An 11,052-nucleotide genomic window follows, 5' to 3' on the forward strand; every position below is an offset into this window, starting at 1 on the left:
AGGGTACTGGCTGACAAACCCTTCTCCAGACCACCCTGGAGAAAGGATAAAAAAATCAGAAAACCCTGGAGAAAGGATAAAAAAAACCTGCTTAGACAAAACTAAGCGTCCATCCTTCAAGCAGTCAGCTTTGGAGATTTAGATGAAGGAAAAGACCAAGAAACAGAAGTCCTTCCTCAGAGGTAGTCTCCAAGGTAGAGAGACGACATTTCCACTAGGTCTGCATACCAGATCCTGCGAGGCTATGCAGGGGCTAATAAAATCACTGCCCCTCTCATCTGAAAATACGAGTAATGACTCATAGAAAGAGAACAGAGGAAAAACATGCAAGACTGAAATCCAAGAAAAACGTCAGACCATCTATCAGGACGGTCTGCGGATCACATGCCCATAAACCGTACCTTCAAAACTTGACGTTCTGTTGAAACGCCCACAAAAGCCAACTCCTGAAATTCCCCATGTGAGGGTATACCTAGAGAACACTTCCGGCTGGAAATTCTCACTCCCCGGGATGAATTATCAGTCTGTTTAGAAGTCTGACTCCCAATTCTCTACCCCTGGAAAGTGGATGACCAACAGCAAATGTGAGCTTCCTCCCACTGAACAATCCAAGTCACCTCCTACATGGCTAAGGAACCCCTAGTTCCTCCCTAATGGTTGATATAAACCCTAGAGGTGATGTTGTCTGACTGGAACCAAGCTAGGGACGACTAAGGTCAAGTCATCAGAGCATTGCAAAATGCTCTCAACTCCAAGATGTTTAAAGAGGAGAGCAGACACTTCTGAGTCCATAATCCCAGACAGCTTACCAGCCCAGCAGGTTGGCATCCGTGTTCACATCACCCAGGAATACCTCCAGAAGCATGCGCCGTAGATAGATACTCCTGAAAAAATACTACGGAAGAAAGTCTCTTGTCATCTGATCTAAATCTATCCTTTAAGACAGATCCGAAAGTTCTCCATGTCATGGAAAATAGCAAAAGGAATGATGCCCATGGAATAACATCATACCAATTCCCTCCATACACAGGGTCACAGAAAAGGGAAGAAATATCAACTGCAGCTAATTCCAAACTCCCAACCTCCTGGTTGCAAGATGGCTAAGCTATCCACCGGCCACTAAAACTTACTGTTGGCCGGACAGAAAACTGCAGAGTGGGGAAAAGGAATAAATCCTTGATTTTCTTACCTCTGAAAGACATCTCCAAGATAAAGAATCAAATAAAGGTCCAAGCATACCTGACCTGGTGTTCCCAGGCGGTCTCCCATCTAGGTACTGACCAGACCTGACCCTGCATAACTTCCGAGATCAAACGAAATCGGGTGCATTCAGGGTATTGTGGAGGTAGTCCCAAATAAATTACCCTTGTGGATAGAACAAGGGAACTCTTCTGCATATTCATTTCCCATCCCCGAAAAAGAAGATTTGGACAAGATCTCTTAAAAGAGAGTTAGCTTGAAGTCAGGATGATACCTAAACTATATATTGTCCAGAAAAACACACTTGCAAAATACCAAGACCTAAAGGTCTGACTGGGATGACGCAAACTAAGAAAACTAGAGAAGATTCTGATTAAGGAAACAATAAATCTCTCAGGTCTAATTTCGTTATGAACAGACCCACTAGAACCAAAGGAGAAAGAATACTACTTTGAAGGACAGAATCTGAAATATATTAGGTAAATACCTATATCCTGTTCCCAAACTGGGACTGGAACTGTCACTCCCAGAGATGAAGACCCTGAATCCCGTTCAAGCAATGCCTCTCATCCTACTTTGATTGCAGATACTCTAGAAAGAGAAATCTGCCCCTGGGAGGAAGACTTAGATTGGACTTTTAAAGGCATGACCCAAACAAAGTCTTATCCTTAAAAGGAGACACTAGAAGCGTGTATTTGGAGGAAACAGAATTGAATCTGCAACTGTAGAACTATAAAGCCATGGCTATACCACTATTACACAGGTAGGCATCTCAGCTGACCATAGTTTTCAGCCACAATGCCTGGCGGCTAGTATAGCAAGTCTAATAAGACAAGACATTGAAATATATTAGGTAAATCCCTATATCCTGTTCCCAAACTGGGACTGGAACTGTCACTCCCAGAGATGAAGACCCGGAATCCAGTTCAAGCAATGCCTCTCATCCTACTTTGATTGCAGATACTCTAGAAAGAGAAATCTGCCCCTGGAAGGAAGAATTAGATTGGACTTTTAAAGGCATGACCCAAACAAAGTCTTATCCTTAAAAGGAGACACTAGAAGCGTGTATTTGGAGGAAACAGAACTGAATCTGCAACTGTAGAACTATAAAGCCTTGGCTGTACCACTAATCCACAGGTAGGCATCTCAGCTGACCATAGTTTTCAGCCACAATGCCCGGCGGCTAGTACAGCATGTCTAATAAGATAAGACATTGCTCTAAAAGAACAATTAAACCTCCAGCTTCTTATCTTTGTCAGAAAGAAAAACTATATTATCTCTGCAGAGATCTAAGTTCTCTGATTAAAAGTAGAAAGTTCCCTTCTACTAAAGACACTATGCATTTCAAGAAAGATAGCGACAGGAAATCCTAAAAAGGACGTGAAACAGGGAGAAATATCCCTAGATTCTCTATAACAATCCTGTGACCATCTCACAGCACATCTAGAACCCCTCCAGAGAGGAAAGAAAAATATAAAACTGATAAAGTTCGCAAAACTCCAAAGGAAAGACAACGATAGGGATCGGTGTCATCCAGTCAGCCAAGACCTCCTGACAATATAAGAGTCTTTGAAGCAAACAAGTGAAGGAGAAATATCCCTAGATTCTCTATAACAATCCTGTGACCATCTCACAGCACATCTAGAACCCCTCCAGAGAGGAAAGAAAAATAAAAAACTGATAAAGTTCGCAAAACTCCAAAGGAAAGACAACGATAGGGATCGGTGTCATCCAGTCAGCCAAGACCTCCTGACAATATAAGAGTCTTTGAAGCAAACAAGTGAAGGATACCACTTCAGTAACAGATAAAGGAATTATACTGTCCAGATCTGAGATTTCAGCCTCAGAAACTATCGGAGAATCCTCCTCACTAATTTAGAAGAAGACAAACCTGCGTAGCAGCATGTGGAGCAGAAACTCTCCTATCTGAGACTTAAAATGTCCTCTTGCCTTTTCCCTAAAGTAAAGGAAAACAGACCAAGACACAGATACCGCAGAAGATACCTGTAAGCAAATACACTTCTCCAGGAGATTGAGAGGAACTACAGGGCACTGCATGTGAAGCCATACAGGCTTGGGACATAAAAGGAGAAAGCTGGGGGGGCGGAGCCGACTGCCGACATGGACGGTCACACCTAGAAGGAGCTCCGTAAGAAGTGAATTTAGGGACCACAGCCAAGGCATGTAAAGTGGGTTCCAACACTTAAAAATCATCCCCACATTAAGCACCTCTGCTAGAGGCACAGACTGGGCACTTACATCAGCAATAAGCTTAACGAAGTCACCAGGAAGGATTCAACTTCAAGAAGCTGGCCCTTCATAACAGCTCCCGGTCCGGACCTTAACCCCTAGGTTCCACAAGCAGGTGAGCAATCATTGCAAGCACACGATACAGTTCCTAATAAAAGAGCAAAATAAGATTGCCACCGGGTGCGGGTAGGGAAACTACGACGTAGCAGGCCTCAGCAGACCCAGATAAAAGAGCGCGTAGTGCGCACATAACAAAAGGGAAACTTTTCTTACTACTTTTCTGAATCTCTCCATTTGGCCACTGAGGGAACACCATAACAACTAAACCTAGACCCCACAAAATAAAAGGGGGAGAACTAACAAGAGCACAAAAACATTGCGACATCAAGGTCCCCTTGTAGCCTAATACACAGTTGGGCCTAAAACCAAAATCCAGCCACTAGCTCTTATTCTTAGCTGCACCACGATTAAAGACATTAAAGACACAAAATAACAGAGTGGCTGGGAAGAAAGCCCATGAGGGATTGCTGGTATTAGAGCACAAAAGCTTATAAAGACTGACAGGCTGCTAAGCATATTTACAACGGTGGGGAGCAGTAATATGTTCCTTATTGCATCTCCAAAACAATAATATATAGTACTATGGCTGCCAGGAGACAGCCCAAAGGACAAAACACCTAAAGCTACCTCTGCCACCGCAACTAAACTGAATACATATTTCAAGGCCCTGAGCCCATCCCAAGGACAGGGAACAGACTCTGAACAAGAAGAAACAACTGCGGCCATAACTCTCACAGAGACTGTCAAAGAACCTAACACTCCACTAACTAGTGCAGATATTATCTCACTACCCACCAAAGAAGACTTCAACACACTAATACAACAAGTAGGAAAGATACTTAAAGATGGGTTAGCTGAAGTTAAAAAAGATATACCTGAACTAGGTGAGAGGATGGAGTATATAGAGGAACAGACAAATGACACAATAACACTATAGAAGACCACTCAAGATGTCTCTCTATCCAAGATATCCAAATACAACAACTTAAAAGTCAGCTAGAAGACTTAGATAATAGAGGGAGGAGGCAGAACCTGCGAGTCAGAGGTGTCCCTGAGAGTGTGACAGGAGACCTCATCCCTCACTACCTACAAAAACTGTTTCAATCCCTAACAAACGAATCATCTTCACCGCCATATCAGTTAGATAGAGCACATAAGGCTCTAAGGCCTAAACCACAAGATTCGGAACCACCTAGGGACATAGTCCTAAAATTTCATAAATACCAAGATAAAGAACTCATCGCCCAAGCAGCCAGAAAAACCATGCCAATAATCTTTGAAGGAAGACAGATCCAAATATACGCTGACTTGAGCCCAGTAACCCTTGCCATCAGGATGGAGGCAAAGTACCTGACAGAACATTTACGCAAACACAAAATCCAATACAGATGGGGCTACCCGTTCAGCATCAAAGTCAGCAAAGATAATAAAATCGACACTTACAAGGGAGCTGAAGATTTAGAGGAGTTCTGCAGGGCTCTGGGCATACCAACACCTTCATTGCCACGTCTACAAGACAAGAGCCCACCATCTAGTAACAAAACATACTCACCACAACCCCAGCACCCACATTGGCAGAAAATAAATAGAAAGCGACAACGGAACTCGCCATCTTTCTCTCCTCCTGCAGCAGAAACCTAGAGGAAGGTGGGCACCACAACGGAAAAGAAAAGTTTTTGGAACTAGAGGACAAAATTCTCACATAGATAGTGAATATTAATATCCTTGTTTCTAAGAGAGATAGCTTAGTATATCTCAAATCTCTCCCACAAGCTAATGGTTATTTTATAAATACATAACCCTCAGGGTTTTTATAATTATAGTTATGATCCCTATTAACATTTTATAGTCACCAGCAGTTGTAACACATAGCAACTGCTATCCCAACACCCACTCTTATTACTTATGTTTTAAGCAAGTATGTATGTATATATATATATATATATATATATATGCATACGTGTACGTGTAAGGACTACAACAATATCATGCACCATCAAAATGAAAAATGCTTTCCTTAGCTAAACTTTGTTCAGTACTTTAGTACTTTCATGTTTACTTTTCCCCACATAGCAAAGAAACAAAGTAGTCTGGCTAAAAGTTTTTTTTGTTTCTTGTGTTTTCTGTTATTGTTTGTTATATTTGTTATATCTGTTGTCATGTATATGCTAATATGTTTTGTTACTGCAGACATAGAAGCTTGTAGACACCGACTATTTCAAGCCTATCCCTATTGTAGACAGAGTGCAATTACAATTGAGGTCAAGAAGAATCCGGTTATACGAAGATTGCTATACAGGTCTCCAAATAGAACTAACAACCCTCTCGACAGACTAACGGGACTATGCTACAACTCTTTAAAGGTATCACTCGCACAATTGTACACTAAGAGATAGGATAGCACACTTAAACCACGCAAAAAATGTCCATGAACCAACTTAAATGCCTAACGCAAAACTGTAGAGGCCTCAATTCACCTACCAAGAGATCGAATGCCTTAAACCACTTTAGAAAGTTAAAAGGTGATATAATTTTTGTCCAAAAGACCCCCTTTACAGGGAGGAACCCCCCTAAATTCTCTTCCCAAGACTACGCAATGGGTTTTTTCCACTCCCACCCCAATAAGAAAGTCCTAGGAGTTGGAATAATTTTCCATAAAAACACCCACTTCCTACTTAGCAATAAGTTCGAGGACTCAGATGGAAGGTTCCTTATTCTCATGGGGCTCCTTTTTAATACACAAGTAATTCTTGCATGCACATATGCCCCCAATTCGGGGCAAAACAAGTTTCTTAAAAAAGCTAATAACAAGATTCTAGAGATGAGGTCGGGCAAGGTGATCATTGGGGGGACCTGAACGTAACACTCAATCCACAAATAGATAGCTCTTCAGCTAAAAGAGCCCGTAATATAAATAACTCCAAAAATATAACTGACTGTTTCCGTGACAACACTGTTGTAGACATCTGTAGATTACAACACCCACACAAAAAAGACTACACACACTACTCCCACACACAGAAGTCATTTTCAAGGATTGATTACTTCCTAATAGACCATAACTATATCACTGGCCACTCACACAGAAATTTGCCCAGCAGCGTGAACAGACCACGCAACGGTTAGCTTGGAACTTGAATGGATAAACAAACCACAAAGACAGGGCATTTGGAGACTTGAGGACTCACTTCTGCATAAGCCCGAAACAGTCACAAAGATCAAACAGACTATAGAAGAATACTTCCAACATAACATAAATTTGGTTAAAAACATAGGCCCACAAAGTGGTAATTAAAGGCTGCTTTATACAACACAGTGCGAGGAATAGAAGAGCCCAAACCTCAGAATATAATAAGCTTATGCAGAATTTAAAGATAGCGGAGGATTTACATAAACTAAATCCCAGCAAAGAAGACACATTATTTAATCTAACGGCAGCCAGGACTGCATTAAAAAACCACTTACCGAGGGAGGCCCATAAAAAAGCTGTTTCCCTTAAAAAAATCTACTTTCATGGCGGGAACAGGGCTGGCCCACTATTAGCTAAAGCTCTACGCAAAAAAAACCCTCTATGAACCACATATATAACATCAAAGATGAGGAGGGGAATTTAATTCACAAAAGTCCTAAAATAGCCGAAGTCTTCAGGAAATATTATGATCACATATATAACATGTCAAACTCAACAATACCCCCCAGTAAACCTAATATAGTAGCGTATGTAGAATCCATTGACCTACCCTCAGTTACTGAACAACAAAAGCAAACCCTAGACGCATCAATCATGGCACAAGAAATTCTGGCTGCCATAAAAGACTTGCCCTCTGGCAAGAGCCCTGGCCCTGATGGCCTCACAAACAAATATTATAAGACATTTAAGGAAATATTAATCCCCCCCTCTACTATCCTTATTTCAAACAATAGACGACAAAGAACAACTCCCCACATTTATGAAAGAAGCACACATTTCGTGATACCCAAACCCGGGAAGGAGTAAGACTCACCCCCAACTTCAGACCCATATCACTCCTAAACACAGACCGTAAGATTTTGGCCAAGATTCTCGCATCACGCATAAACCCAATTTTATCAACAGTCATACACACGGACCAAACAGGATTTGTGGTGGGAAGGGAGGCAAGAGATAACACCATTAAGGCTCTACAGTTGATGGAATATGCCAAAACAAACAAAATAAGCACCATTTTCCTCTCAACGGATGCCGAAAAGGCCTTTGATCGCCTAAATTGGGAATTCCTTTTCTCCAAACTTAAAAAATTTGGCTTTGGGGATACAATTATAAATAGAATTCAAGCGCTATACTTCACCCTGACCACCAAAGTTAGGATAAATGGACTTCTGTCAGATAAACTTCACATAGGTAACGGAACAAGACAGGGTTGCCCCTTATCCTCTTTGCTATTTGTCCTCAGCATAGAAACACTAGCGGCCCGCATCAGGGAAAATGAACAAATAAAAGGGATGCCTCTAGGAGGAAATGATTATAAAGTATCAGTATATGCTGATGACATTCTGTTGTCACTCACCTCACACCTCTATTTCAGCAGTCACAAAAGAATTTAAAACATTTGGGGAACTCTCCTACTTTTTGATAAACTTCTCTAAATCCGAACTAATGAATATTAACCTCCCCAAGGTTGATTTAAACACACTTATGAGCCAAAGCCCATACAAACTACAAACTAAAGCGCTTAAATACCTAGGCATCAATCTCACCCCTAATAACAGATTACTTTTCCAAATGAACTACTCAAACCTACTCAATTCCACCCAAGCTGATTTAAACTCATGGTCAAAGCAACCTTTTTCATGGTGGGGTAGGATCCAAACCTTAAAGATGACTACATTGCCAAGGATACTATATACAATGCAGGCAGTACCCATTAAAATTCCTACATCATTCCTTTGCAAATGGCAGGGCCACCTAAATACGTATGTCTGGGGATCAATAAAACCTAGAATTAGCAGAAACACGTTATACAGACCACAAAGGGAAGGCGATCGGACTCCAAAGAATACTCGACTGGCATAGAAACCCGCTAACCAAAGCTTGGATAACAATAGACTCTCATATCCTGAAAGTCCCGAATGCGGGGGTCCTGTGTTGGCTACCTAAAACCCATAGAATTAAAACAAAAAACAAGTATCCCCTCTATGAGAATGTATTTACCACTTAGGACAAAATCATAAAAACCCACCCATACATATCAATGTATAGATCCCCAATGTCACCTATTTCCCCAAATGCTGAATTTCTAGGAGGATTAGATTACACAAAAACAACATCAACTCAACTAGAGACTGGTTATACAATCCCTATACACAAATTACTTGATGGCTCTAAAGTGAAGCCAAGACAGGACCTTTTGGATTGCCTTAATGGGGCATTCTCACGATGGCTCAATTACAAACAATTGCTACACCTAGTAGACACCTCTGAACACAGACAAGTCTGGACCAGACCTCCAACACACTTTGAATCACATTGCTTGTCCCAGGAAAAACTCAGACACTCACTGACATTAGCGAAATCCATGCTATCAGCAAGCAATAATGTGGAAATGCCGGCTTTCACACATAAATGACACCTAGAACTTAAAACTGAGTTAGTTAAACAGAAGTGGAATCGCATCTTCCTTTCTACTAAAACATCATCCACATCGACAAAGATGGTAGAACTAAATTATAAAGTATTAACAAGGTGGTACCTAACCCCCACTCATTTAAAAGGTATATATATCACTTCCTCAGACAGGTGCTGGAGGGGATGTAGTCGAAAAGGAACGGTGCTCCATATGTGGTGGGATTGTCCCGCCCTATGCCCCTTTTGGGATTCCATAGAATCCCTACTACAAATTTTATTCAATTCCACATTCAGTCTAGAGCCCACCACAGCAATATTAAACCTACCGCCGCAAAAAGTTGGCTACTTATGCCAACGCCTAACACAATTCATTCTCAATTCGGCCAAAACACTGATAGCTAGAAAATGGAAGAATCCGACTGTCCCCACGATATCTGAGTTAATGGTTCATGTGGAAGAAACACTTGTCCTAGAGGAATATGTATATTTTAGAATTCAAAGGCTAGATACATTCTTAGATATCAAATTTTACTGGGACTCAATAAAGCCCTTATTCCATAACATAAAAACACCTTCTATTCATCAGACTTCAGACGGGACATCTGACCAATGCTAATAGGAGATGAAGACCTCTCTGGAAAGGGAGAGGTGGTCTTCACTGAATGTACAGTGCACTAAATGTAATAAAACGCTTTGAAAAGTCTAAATAAGAACCTTGAACTGACATAAAGTGACAAGCACTCTTATATGTTGACATATGGCTTTGTAACAGCCTGAATTAATGACAACTGCTATGTTATTACAGAACTGTTTTGTATTGTCTGTTAATTTGTATTGTTTGACTTTTAAAAAGCCAATAAAAATTATTATAAAAGAGAGAGCTGTGGCAGTGCCTTAACAGCAATATCCTTGGAGGCATGAAGTTCAAACCAATCTGTACATTTAATAGCATTTGTGAAATCAGAGGTACAGAAAAAATAAATGTTTAAATTTTTAGTTGAGCAAGCCTTCCACACAACTTCAGCATCAGTAGAAGGAATTATACTGCCTGAATCCGAAATTTCACCCTCAGATGCACCCGAAGAATCTTCATCCTCAGACTTCTGAGATGAAACACTTTGATTAGCCACTTTAGGATCAGAAACCTTACTTACTGTTTCTTTAAATTTCCTTTTGCGTTTTCCCTGCAGCATGGGAAAAGCAGACAGCGCCTCAGATACTGTAGAAGATACCTGGGCAGCAATATCTTGCAAAATAACTCCAGACGGAGCATGAGAGGAAACGCAGGGCACTGCATGTGCAGATGAATAGGATTGGGATGCTTGAGGAGAAAGATGTGGCACATCTGAAACAGGAGGCTCCTGAACAGCATCCACCTTAGCTAATGATGGCTCATGGTAAAAAAAAGTCTATTTCTATAAGCTACAGTTCTTTGAAATACATGAACAAAAAGGAACTGGAGGTTCCACCTGGGCATCAAAACATAAGCTACAGGTAACACCCTGAAAAGCCTCCTGATCCATAATACAAAAAGAAGCAAATTAAAGAAAAAAAAAAACGTTCTTAAATAAATGTCCCCTTTAAATTGACCAAATCAAGAAAACATACCCCAGGCAACACTCTATACGTCAGCAGAATTACTGAGGTGCCCTACCTGTTCTGCAACCTGCAGCAAACTGAGGAAAAAAACGATCCCGTTTACAATCCGGATTTCCAGAGACGCAAAAACAGCAAGAAGCCTTCTAAATAGCAGAGCCATCTGAAATATGCGCACCTCACTCTTACAGGAAGTGAAGAAAAGTGCCAAAAAAACCTCTGACATCACAGAATCAGAACCTCCCTAAAAGGGGCGGTCCTACAGCTGACAAAAAGCCATTTTTTTAACCAACTTTCTTGAAAAACAGGCTTAAAAACAAACAATAAAACCCCCCAAAAAA

General features: G+C 41.0%; 1 pseudogene; it reads right to left on the reverse strand.

The window, feature by feature from the left end:
- Positions 1 to 1,232: 1,232 nt before the first annotated feature.
- LOC128651048 (uncharacterized) lies at positions 1,233 to 1,351 on the reverse strand (annotated as a pseudogene).
- Between the last annotated feature and the right edge of the window lie 9,701 nt (positions 1,352 to 11,052).

Source organism: Bombina bombina, chromosome 2 (assembly GCF_027579735.1).
Source record: "Bombina bombina isolate aBomBom1 chromosome 2, aBomBom1.pri, whole genome shotgun sequence".
Lineage (NCBI taxonomy): Eukaryota > Metazoa > Chordata > Amphibia > Anura > Bombinatoridae > Bombina > Bombina bombina.